General features: G+C 36.0%; 1 protein-coding gene across 1 annotated transcript in view; it reads left to right on the top strand.

Annotated features, from left to right (window-relative positions):
* Positions 1 to 12,246, top strand: part of TENM3 (teneurin transmembrane protein 3) — a 381,689-nt gene that overhangs the window by 65,142 nt on the left and 304,301 nt on the right. The window lies entirely within an intron of this gene.

Below are 12,246 nucleotides of genomic sequence, written 5' to 3'. Positions count from 1 at the left end.
TCCATCACTGGAAAGACATGAGAAGTCTAAATATCCAAGGAGATTCTATGATCCTGGGCATTGTGCTGTAACTGACTGTACTTAAGCAGAGGGTTAAGACTAGATGATCTCAAGAGGTCCCTTTGGACCTCAGTGATTCTGAGAGATTGAACTTGGCTCCAGTGAGAGTTCAGCACTTGTGCATCACTATTGGATTCAAAATTGTAGTGTTGGGAATTGACATTTTTCCATTTCCACAACTAAGCTACTTTATTATAAGGAGGGGAAAAAAAGAGTTAGAAAATGTGTAGAGTATTGCAGCCCAGTTATCTAAAAGTATAAACCTAGACCCAGGACTGTGTGAACTTAAGCCTCAGTCTACTGTTTAAATCTATCTTCTCTTTTATGCAGAAACAAGAATAGATTTAGGTATGGAAAAATAAATTTTTCTTCTTGTGAGGAAGTCCTTAGTTTTAACTTCAGAATGCTTAAAATTATTTTCCCCATTGGTGTCTTTTCTTTGTTCCACATAGAATAACTTTACGTTAGAATGAGAGCTGGGCAGGTGGTGTTGACTTTTTTACCTACCAATGTTTCTAAGGCAAATTAAAATATTTCTCTTAGGCTTATGTAGCTGAGGCTTGCTGCTACTGTAGTCTACTTTCTGCTGTTTATTTTTGGTTTCTGTGATGTGTTGAAACTTCAGGTCACCACTGTTTTCTAGTTTTCAGGTCATTAGTCACCTTGACATCATTACTTTTATAAGGTAAAGTCAAGACGAAGTTTTCTAAGACCTGTACTCTAGGCACTTTCTTAGTACTAGTGAGGAAATTATATCAAAACAGGCATCATTTATTTAATGAATTCATAAACTATTACCTGAATAGAGTGCTATTCTTTTTTAAATAGCAATAAAAAATTGGAAGAAGTTATGTGGTCTGGCAGATGACATATGGTGGTGCACTGGGCCTTGGGTTTTTTTTCCCCTTCACTCTCTTCAGAAAAGCACATAGTATTTAGCCAATACTTATTGCCCAATATGCAATAAATTATATGTCTATAGGCCTAAAATGGTAGTCTGGGATGTATAATGTCCTCTTCACCTTTCAGTGGTCTCAGCACTGTCATCTGTGCCCACTTGATTTCCCTCATTATCCTTTCAATTCTTTTTTTGTCACTTATTGGCTTCCTGTAATGCGTGCTGGTGTGGCACCTTTGGGGACTACCTGCAGGATTGATAGGGTCAGGTAATAAAGGGCTTGTTTTGCAGTCCTAAGTAGTGTATTCCTTTGATTCATCTCTGACTGAGAATTTTCAGCTTCTGGCATGGGACGTATTTTATGGAAAAGGTCTTGAAGTTCATTCCAGAGGATTTTAAATAATATATAAAACATGCTTCCCCGTGGTTTTGGGTTTTTTTCCTCCCTCTGCCTAGAAATAGAGTATAGATACGTGGCTTTGTTAACAGGCTGCTAAATCAATAAGAAATAAATCTATAAGAAAAAAAGGCAAGCTTTAATAATTAACTTTAATTGGGAACTTATTTTAAAATTAATCATGATCACTGTTTCACTTCTTTTGGCCCAGACTGTGTAAAATAACAATATGAAATTTCCAGTGTCCTCGGGAAAGTTACTGGAGCAGTTATGCGAGTCTCTCCAATGTGGCAGAATTAGAAATGTCTGTCTTTTTTTTATGAACGATATTTTAGGGTAAAGCCTTTCAAAGCTTTCTGCTAATGAATCAGAACTTTCCCATCTTTTCTTCCTGAGTTGATTCAGTACACGTCTTTGTGCTTCCTGCTTCCCAAAATCCGAAGGCAGAAACTCAGAAAGGGATACCGCTGTTGGAGTTAGGTGAGCTTTATTTAGTGGTAGCTTTATGCCTTGAGATCTTTACTTGTGGAGAGGAGATTCTCCAGTTGTCAGGAGAATCAGTTACAGGATCTTTTTCCTCATCTGTTGAATTTCATTTGCTTTAGATTAATTGTATAAATAGAAATAAGAGTCTAAAAATATTTGTTTGTCATTATAATTCTAAAAACAGCATTTAAAATATATTGTACAATATTTAAACATGAAACTGTTATATAAATGGGTTTATCTTGTCACTTTTGAACCCAATTGACAAGATTGAAAGAGCAGGTGTGCTTGTTTAGGAAATTGTAGCTACTTCTATTCAACATGCTTTCAGGTAATGTCAATGAAGACCATTTTTCTCAAACCCCTTCATCTGTTGTAAAACTGTTTTCTTTTTTAAAAGCTTTAGGTAAGGATTATTTAGCCTACTCTTTTTAGAACTTCTAAATCAGTTTTTTATAGTTGCTTAGTTTATAAACCCCACATAAGAATGAAAAAAAAATTGATAAGCCTATGAATACTTAAACTCAACACCCAGCCATGTAAATGAAGGCCATGAGCTTTTTTTCTTAAAAGGAGTTTTTAGATACTCAATTTTGTATTGCGTGTTTGAGAATATACCTAATCTCATGCTTGACAATGGACGAAGCTCAGTGAAATACTATTTACTTTCCTAGATGCAATGGTATGATTTTTTGCTGTTTATGTGTTAGGGAGGAAGAAGACACTTATTTTCTTACACTTTGAAGTATCCAACTATAAAGAGCAGCTGATTTAAACTTCTCTAATTGAATTTAGCAACCCAAATGCTTGTAGTTGATCATGAGTCCCTGCCTATGGCTTCTTCCAACCCAAACCATTCTGTGATTGATTCTATGATTATATATTGCATTCTACCCAACTCTTGCTGAATTCAAGATTAAAGCTGACTATATGAAGTTGAATTTCTGTATAGAGAAGAATTCCTATGTTTAGGAAATTAAACTACTGTGTGAAGTGATATAAAGTACAGAGACTGCTATGCAAAAGTATCTGAAAGTATGACATGTCTGTGGTGTGAGTGGAAAGGACTGTAGAAATATAGAAAGCAGTATTTTTGAAATTTTATTTGGAAAAAATAATTGGAAGTTATATTACAGCAATATTAAAATAATTTGAAAGACATCATGAATCAAACCTAGATTCAGAAGGACTGAAAAAATTTTGTATTATTAGTAAGAAAAATGCAGGCAGGCAAAACCTGTGTTTTATTTACCATCAGATACATGTTAAGGGGAAGAGAGGAATACTCAATATCTCTCAGGTAGTCATTATTCCATTTCAAAGATTTTTGTTGTTGCAGAAGAGTATAGTGGTCCTATAGAGTGACTCATGTATCATGTCAGTGAGTTTTTTCACAGGAGCAAGAGGCTGAACCGTAAGCACAGGTGGCAGGATGCAGTGCAGATTTGTGAGCATTCATCTTTCCTCACAAAATAATCAGAGCACTTTTTGCAAACTGTGTGCATTGAAAAGCTGAGCTGCAGGGCACCTTTTTCTGTTAGAAGGTCCAATGAGGTAGTGCAGGTTTTGTTAATTTTTTACTTTTTGGAAACCTGAATCAAATATGGTTTTTACTGCAGGTAAAGGTATTTGGTCTTTTTAGATGGCTGTGAGAATGACTTCACTGTGTTTATCAGTCAAACAATTTATTGTCAGCCAAGCCTCAATATCAATTTATTTTCATGCTATCCCTTTCAGTTTTGCAGGAGAAACTACTCTTATGCACGGTTTTGTACCTTTACTTAAGTGCCTAAATTAGATTAAACGACCTAAGAACTCCTTGAAGCTGCTAAAAGAGAGACTGAATGTACCAAGTGAGTAAAGAAAAAGAATTCCTTTCCTTCACAAGTCCACCCTGGATCATTGATACCAGGGTGCTAAAAAGCAAAGCCATTTACAGTACATTACAGTGTGTGGATATATCGCAGCTATTGTTCAGCTGCTATTCCCGTGACAATTAGATTTAGGTGCTGGAAAAATATCACCATTCAGCAAAAGAGGGACCTGAAACAGTGATATATATGACAATTTTATTTTATTATATAAGATATTAAACACTGTCAGAAATACATTTTTAATACTTCAGAAACCTGAACCTTAATTGCAACTTCTATCCTAATGTCTAGACTCCAAAGTCTATTGCTTTTAAATACTAGTTGCTCAAAATGAATTATTTGGATAGCAAAATGTTTAATCTTTTTAGTCACCATAAATGTCAACTGTAGGATTAAAGGATTTAAATGGTCATGTTTTTAAACCTAAAGTTTGAGTAGTTTAAACCAGCCTGTCTGAAGCAGGAGAAGGATAGATACCCAAGACCATTTTTGATTTTCCACTACCTATGCCTTATTGGTGAGCTGGCTTTTGACTATTGAGTAGACAAGTGATCCTCAAGAACTGAATCAGCTTGCTTTGCAGGTTATTTACACAAAGGTATGAAATAATGTATTCCTGACTTTATGATCTCCCAATGAACAAATTAATTACCATTCAGTGACATGTCAAGCGCTGTCTCTCAAAATCTGAGGCACATATTAGAATTAGTGTTTTATGTTTCCTGGCTGCAGTGCAAGATGTGTCCGAATTGTTGTCATGAGAGATCCTTTTTTGTTATGCTAAAACATGGCCACCTGCAGTGTCTGCCTGATTTCAGTGGGTAACTTCTGTAAGCAGCATACAGTGCCAGTATGTTCTGGATAATTTTGTGGCCTTGAGCTAAGCACATAACCTTCTGCCAGAGGTTTTTTTTTTCCTTTTTTTACTTTCTGTATTATAGGAATAATACCACCTACCCACCTCACAGGCATGTTGGGAAGATTAATTAGTTTCTGTTTGCAAAATGCTTTGAAGATGAAAAGCACTGCAAGTGCTAAATAGTCTTATAATCTCATGTTGCTATACTAGTTACTTAAAGCAACAATAAGAAGTTAATTGGTTTTCAGGTTCCAGGTGATAAGGATCTGTTGACTTTTAAAGTTACTCTATTAGCTACAAAGTGGTACTAAGAAAAACATTTCTCTTTTTTTTGATTAGAAGTATATTTAGCTCACACTCAGTGATATGCACACATGCTCTAAGGTATTCATCTAGTTGAAATTGGCCCCTTGTGGGTCATGGCCTGTGTATGAGCTACAGATCCAGAGACAAAGGGCAGTTGTGATTCTCCAGGGAGAAATCAGCCTTGGTTATTGGCAATAGACTGCTTGATCAGGCATTTCTACACAGCTACTACAGGTCCATGGAGTAAAAACCTTGTCTTCCAATAGTCCAGTTGCAAAATAGGAGAGTTAAGTTCTTGGTCATAATGATTAAGGATTTATAAGATGAACAAGGGGCCTTCACAAGGATTTTCAATCTCATGGAAAGGAAGATACTGTAGAAGGTCTGTAATCCTTTTATGTCTTTCTTGTATCATATACTGAGATGTATGAGATGCTTCCGATGCTTCTGTTCATAATAAAAGCTAAACTGAGGACTAGGGAGATGAATGGATCACATGCATGGCTATGAAAGATGACTTCAGGATGTTAACATCTATGGAGAGAATAAAGCCAGAAATGTGTGTGGTTAGAGATGGGGTGAGGGGAGAATGAGAGAGGCTGAAGAGTCCTGTCTCTGCTGTCTGTTGATTTAGTGCTTAGGTCTGAGATTCAGGGCTGGAGGCCAAGCTGTGAGTGATTGCTTATTCCATCAGTGGCAAATAAATGCATAAAGTGAAACAGAAATGTAAAATAGGAGTAATTCCTCAGAAAGTTCCATGATACTTTCTGAAATTAGTTTGTAAAGTGTCACAACCTACTGGCTTGAGAGACAGTACTCTGTGTTACTGAGCTTATTAAAGCCAATGGAGGAAATGGCAAAGCCAAGGGAACATATTTGCTTCAAGCTTTGTTTTCCTGCCTTTTTGTTTTGCAGTGCCATAAATACCTCTGAGTCATAAATCCCTTCTTGTTTTCAGCATAATGGACATTTCGTTAGAACGTCTAAATTAGGACACTGCTACACTACATTTATTATGGGGGTTTACAAAGTGGAAAACCTCTTGAGGGATTGTGACGGGTAGAGTGATAGAAGGAATGAGAGGTTTCATTTCTGCAGAAGTTTTTGGGTCTGTATTCTGTGTTGTGGCTTGCATGTAGCTGCAGTGATGGTCTGAGCACCTCACTCTGTCCATGCATTGAAGAGTCAGTTCCCGTACTTGTGGGATACTTCTATATGAAATTCCACAAATTGAAATGTATAGGCTACTTTGAGTAGGAGTGTTGGGTTCTTCCTTTGTACCAGTTCATAGCCTGTAGAACTAATCAAGTTTTCTACTATGCAGAGGGTCTATATGCTCGCTTGTGGAGGTGGACATGCTTTTCCCTCATGGAAAGGCATAAATAACTGTGGAGTTTTCTCTCCTCCCCATATGGAGGAATAGCAGTAAGCCTGAGCTCTAGTTTGCATGCTTCTCTTCATGCTGCCTCCTTCCTCTTCTCCTGCTTTCCCCATTTCAAGCTGTATGTCATATTATTAGCATTGTACTGGCTTTAATGTGACAGTTCATACCTGTCAGATCTGTGGTTGTAGGCTCTTTACATACTGGATATCCATACATTGCTTACCCTTGGGTCAAATTTTCTTCACATCTATCAAATTTAGGCTTTATTCTTATCTTGTAATAAATGGATGCTAGGATGTTGATGATTTGGTCTCAGGATGCAAAGATTAAGACAGAGGCCTAAAATGTCTATACTGTCACTCTGCTCATGATCAAGACTTTGTGTTCTTTGTCAGTCGTGGAGTTGTATTTCTTTTCTAAATCTTCAAATCCTTTTTTCCCCTCTTGCAGCCTGTGATCAGGACAGCTGTGTTAGTTTCTCTCAATTTAGTTTATATGCTATGTAATTGTAGTAATAAAATCAGATTTTTATATCAAATCCCCAAATTTGGAACCATAATATTTAAATTATTAATTCCCTTACTGGAACATGTTTTCTGTAGCTTCGAAGCTTTGAACTGTGCAATTGCGAAATTATCTTCAGCTGACTTTAATCTTACTCTGCAATAATTTCAGAAGGGCTTGACAAACAGTCTTTATCCCTATACTGGTTTAAGCAGTGTTTCTTATGTTCTAGTCTGTGGATTAGTACTGAAGATCCCCTGCCACCTCAAGCCTAGCAGGGAATAAAGTTTATGAGTTTCCCATTCTGCACTGGAAAACCAGTGGCAAGATGATACTGTTTTGTTCACATCAGTTCTTCTCTATATCAAAAAATAAAAACTTTCCCAGGCTATCTTTTCAGTCAGTGTCTCCTTGTGATTCTGTAGTAATAAAAATACATGGTTGGTTTAAATAACAGATTTAAAATACTTTATTTCTCACAAATGTATGTATGTACTTTTTTTTCCCCCAAGAATTGACTTGGGTTTTGAGTATTGCTTAAAGCTCTTCTATAAAGAGTTGCACAGTAAGTACAGCTCAGAGAACTTACAGTATCTGTCACTAACCTTTTCAGAAGTCTCCAAGACCACGTCTTATGGCCCCAAATACTTTTGTAAGTCCATGAGGAAAGGGAGAACTGTGTGGTTAATATTTTTTGAGAATAATGAGGATTTGAAAACTATATGCACACTCGATGAAATTTAATATAATTTAATACTCTTTGTTATTTGCAGTTTACTGGATATATTAGAGAAGCAACTGTGTTTCATACAAATCTTACAGCTCCACTCCAAGTCACATGATGACAAGAAAAGGAGGTTAAGATGGAAGAGTGAATAGAGCTGAAAGGTCAAGAAAGGGAGATTAAGGGGTGACAAGGAAGATGGTTGTGATGAGTGAAAAGAAAAACAGGAATTAAGAACAAGAGGAAATGTGATACAGTGGATTAGGATGGTTTAAATTTCACAGATAATTTTCTCAAAAGCAAAAGAAAAAAATCAGTCTGAAGTAATAACAACAAAATACTACACCAAATCAGAAAGAAAACATTAACATAGGCAAAGCTCATTGCTTGTCATTCTTCACTGCAATTTCCTGCATCCTAGCAAACAGAATTCTGCAAGTACAGCTTTGAAAACTCCTCTTAACTAAATATATTGTGACGTTTGTGTGACAGAATGGATGTATTACATCCATTAGACATTCTGTCTTTTGTATAATTGCATTCTACCCACCTAACATTCTGACTTCTGGAGGCAGCATTTGTACGCTTCTTGTTGGAGTTTTCTACAGCATCTGAGGTATCAGTTTTGCTATTTTTAAAAAAAAAACCAAACCTTCATCCTTTAATTTCCAGCAAATCTGTAATCCTACTATACATTTATTTCCATTTCTATGTCCTTCCTCTCAAGACCTTTCCTTACAAAGGACCTCATTGTAAGTAAGTGTGTCACACTGTATTTGCCCCAGTAAATGGAAAATAACATTTTCAAAGAAGTTACATATTTTCCCTTAAGAAATCAGCTAGAATTGGCATTTGAAAGATGATGATTCTTGTTAAACAAGTCCAGCTCTTCTTTGATGATCTAGGAAGATGACATCTACCCCATCTACCCCATGTTCTTATTGGTCCTGTAGTGACTACTTAATACCCTGCAAATAAAAGGTCAGTTTTACTGCCTACTATCATATTAAAAGAAGCTACTTTTTGCATTTTGACTAGCATGCAATTGAACACTATTTTTCAGGAATTAATAAAGTGAATAGACCAGCTAGTTTGCATTTAAAAGAGCCATTTCTTCATACTTGTCATGTATATGAGTTAGGATGGCAAAGTACTGTTGAATTAGGTCAGTAGTGTTGAGCTCTTGGTTGTACAGACATTATGAAGCATTTCAAATATGGTGCAGCTGTGTTCTGGCTTGTGCTTTTTAGGAAGTGTTTGGAGGTATTGAGAATGAGCTCCGCATCAAGAGCTTCAGCAGGAAAAACATATCCCCTGTATAGTGTCTAAATATGAAATCAAAAGGAAGTAAGTACTTTGCCCATATCAGAATGGCAGATTCTGCAGTATGGTCCTGCAAGAGCCAAACTAAACAGAATTTTGAGTATGTACTTGAATAGGTTTGGGACTTCCGCCTTTTTGGTACTGTCTGTCCTGTTAGGACAGGACCAAAGTCAGTAAAGGCTATAATTCCTCTGGTTTAAAAACTAGGGGAGTATTTTTATGCTAACTAGGCAGGTGCTTGGGAGGCTTTTCAGATTTATATTTTTTTTTCCCTCTTTTTCAAAATAGTCTATTGTTATTAAAACCTGACTTGTCAACTTATCAGGGGTTAATGAATTAGTAAGGCCAGTGCTGATGTCTGGAGATGCTGACGAACGTTCTTTTGGCTATTTTTTTAGTTCATTCCTTCTGTTCATTTCTTTCACCTTTTCACAGTTTTTAAGATAATATCTCTGTGTATGTATTTAGTATAGATCCAACTTAGAGCAAGGACTGATAACTGAATAAACATGGGATCTTTTCTTTTGGTTAGTAGTTCTCTTCAAAAAACCATTTCTGCACATAACATTTCCAATTTGAAGGTGAAGTTATTATGGATATCTTTGAATGACTTCCCCAGTTTAGGCCAGGGAAACAAATGTGGCACAAGTGCGGCAGCTTTCAGTTTAATTCTAGCTTTTTACTTTCTAAAGTAATACGTCATTTCTGAATACATCAAACTTGCTTTTAGCAATATTTGATTAAACTAAAAAAAAAAATCACCTCCATTTCTAGACAATATAACCATTGTGATTCTGGCAGAGAAATATATATATACAGTTTTTTAAGAATAATAATTATAAATATTGACTATATATATCATAAGTAGTTGGTATATGTACAAAAAAGTATGTATTTAACTTATTTAACCAATCGTATGTGGATCATTGTTTACACAGAAAGTAGTTACAACATAACAGGTAGGCTCATATGATTACTGTTGGCAAATGCTGTGTTTTTAGAAGTGATTGCTGCAGAAGCTTCTGAAAATTTTTTTTAGAGTTACTAAGTAATTTTGTTCTTGTGTACACAAATGGGGGATGTCAGCAGTCCTTACAATAGCCATTAATTGATATTCCTAGACAAGAGAAATATAGTATCTAATGGTTGAGTGGTGGTAAACAGCATTATTGTCAGTTTTTAAAATGTAGCTTCATGACACATCACCCCAAATTGTCCAAGACCCCCAAAGGTGTCTCCAGAACAAGTCTCCTTGAAATGTTGCGTCTAATTTTGTTTCATACTTTTTTAAACGAAAGGAAAAAAACCACAAAGCATTATGCCTATCTGTTTGTTCTGTGCCTACATTTTCTTCTTAGAAATTAGTTTATTACAGTGGCCAAACTGTTTTTAAATCTTTATGAACTCTTGAGGCACTTACTGTCAGTGGGAGAAATTGCAAATGTGTGTATAGTGTAAGAAACTGATGATTAAATCCCCGACATGGAAGTCATTCTGGAAAGGCTAATTAGAAAATCTACAAACACAAGAAGAACATCCTCTCTTCATGCTCTTTTTTCCCCCACTAAGCTCCTACAACCTCCTTTTCAGCTTTTATTTTAATTTCATAGTATTTTTCATTATCAGGTAAAAGCTCCCAGCTAGTCTGCTACCCACTAGGTCTGGGTCCCAGCTGTGTTCAGCTTCCACGGGATGCTGAAAGATTTCCTGTTTTCATTGTTCAGGAATCTTAAGGTGATGTAAAATTTTTCTATTACATATATATAATTTCCTTTGGGATATAAATTCCTACACAAATAAATATTTTTATTTTTCCATATCAACTTTTCAGTTTGGCGTTTGTGGATTGTTTGGGGTTTTTTTGTTTTGTTTTTTCATTTGTGTAGGCAACTTACATGGAGTACAATCCTCTTAGTGAAGCTCTTAGGAAAGCTTTAATTCAGAAGATTATGTAGCCTGATGATTCTAAAGCTGTTACAACATTTCTGGGATATGTTGTAAAACTTCTTAGTGTAGTGAAAAACTCTAATATATCGAATGGGATGAGAAAGCAATATTCAAAACTGGTTCGCTTTTCTGTTTTGGCCCTATGACATGCAATCTTGGTGGGGGGTTTTTTAGCATTCATAAGAGGGGGAAAAAAGAAGAAAATATTTTATGTGGAGGTAGGCTGTTGTAAACTTAAAGTAAAAAAATAAAATACATTAATAGATGGTAGAGGTGGTATATTGTGCCTGATACCGACTCTCCTAGAAAGATCAAAGAAGATGTTGTTATATAATGCCTGAAGTAGTTTCTCCTAAAAATAAGTGTTTAAGAGGAAGATAAAAGTGTGTATGTGTGGGGAATAGTCTCTTCAAATCACTATGCCTGCACAGATCTCTCCATGAGTGCAAAGAGGCTGTTTTTGCAGTTGGGGAAGCCTGGAGTGTGTGGTGCAGGCTGGCAGAAGAGCTGCAGGTTGTGATGCTCAGCCGCTGCAGCTGGTCCTGTTGTGGCTAAAGAGGCACTTTTTGTTTCTGTCTGCATCCTTCCTCACCTTCACATCTCAGCTCTGTAAGGTTATGGGGACCATAGGAATAACAGCTTGCAGCATTGAAGTCAACAGCAGTTTTGTTAGTGGTTTAGGTAACCTTGTCTTTGGTCAAAAATACCTCTTTCCATTCCATTTTGCTTCTCAAGCCTCCTTTTGTTAGAACAAATGAGATGCTGCGTGTGCAATTGTGTATACACCTTAGCCCCTCCATATGTGTAGAGACACCTGTATACATACACTCGTGCACATAGGCTTCTCCTATACTTGTATCTGACTTGAGGCAACTGTTTGAAAATGTAGGTTCACATGATAATGTACCAAACACATAAACTAGTGTTCTAGACTGTCACCCTTAGCGTATGTATATCAAAATGCAAAATAATAATAAGCATATTAGACACTTTACTACTTTCAGCTCTGACCCTATTACCACTGGGCGGTTTGTTTGGCCTGTTTCCTTCGCTGATTAGTTTCAGCTCTCATAAAACTTGAAAATTCACATACCATGACAGCTTAAAAAAATTACAAGATACTATCAGTATGCATGGTAATCCCTTTTCTTATACGTTTCACACTGTTCAGACATAGTCATGGATATGCTTACTCCTTTATATTTACCTCCCCAGCTATATTTTCATTAAAATAATATATTCACGCCTGCATAATAAATACTTAGATTTTTACCTAATTGTAGTAACTGATTTTTATTATTTATGAAAGTCATTGTCAGAATTCTTTTATGGTTCTGGCTGCTAAGAAAATTATAGCAACAGCTTCATGTGATTGCAGCAATAAAATAATAGATCACTTAAAAAAACTCAGTGACCAGTGCATTAACTCTTAATATTTCAGGAATTATTTACACTTCTGTATTCACACTTCTGCAATTCTATTA

This window comes from Manacus vitellinus, unplaced genomic scaffold (assembly GCF_001715985.3).
Source record: "Manacus vitellinus isolate BGI_N305 unplaced genomic scaffold, ASM171598v3 scaffold_0_pilon, whole genome shotgun sequence".
NCBI classification, from domain to species: Eukaryota; Metazoa; Chordata; class Aves; order Passeriformes; family Pipridae; genus Manacus; species Manacus vitellinus.
This window is presented reverse-complemented; position numbering and strand designations above follow the sequence as displayed.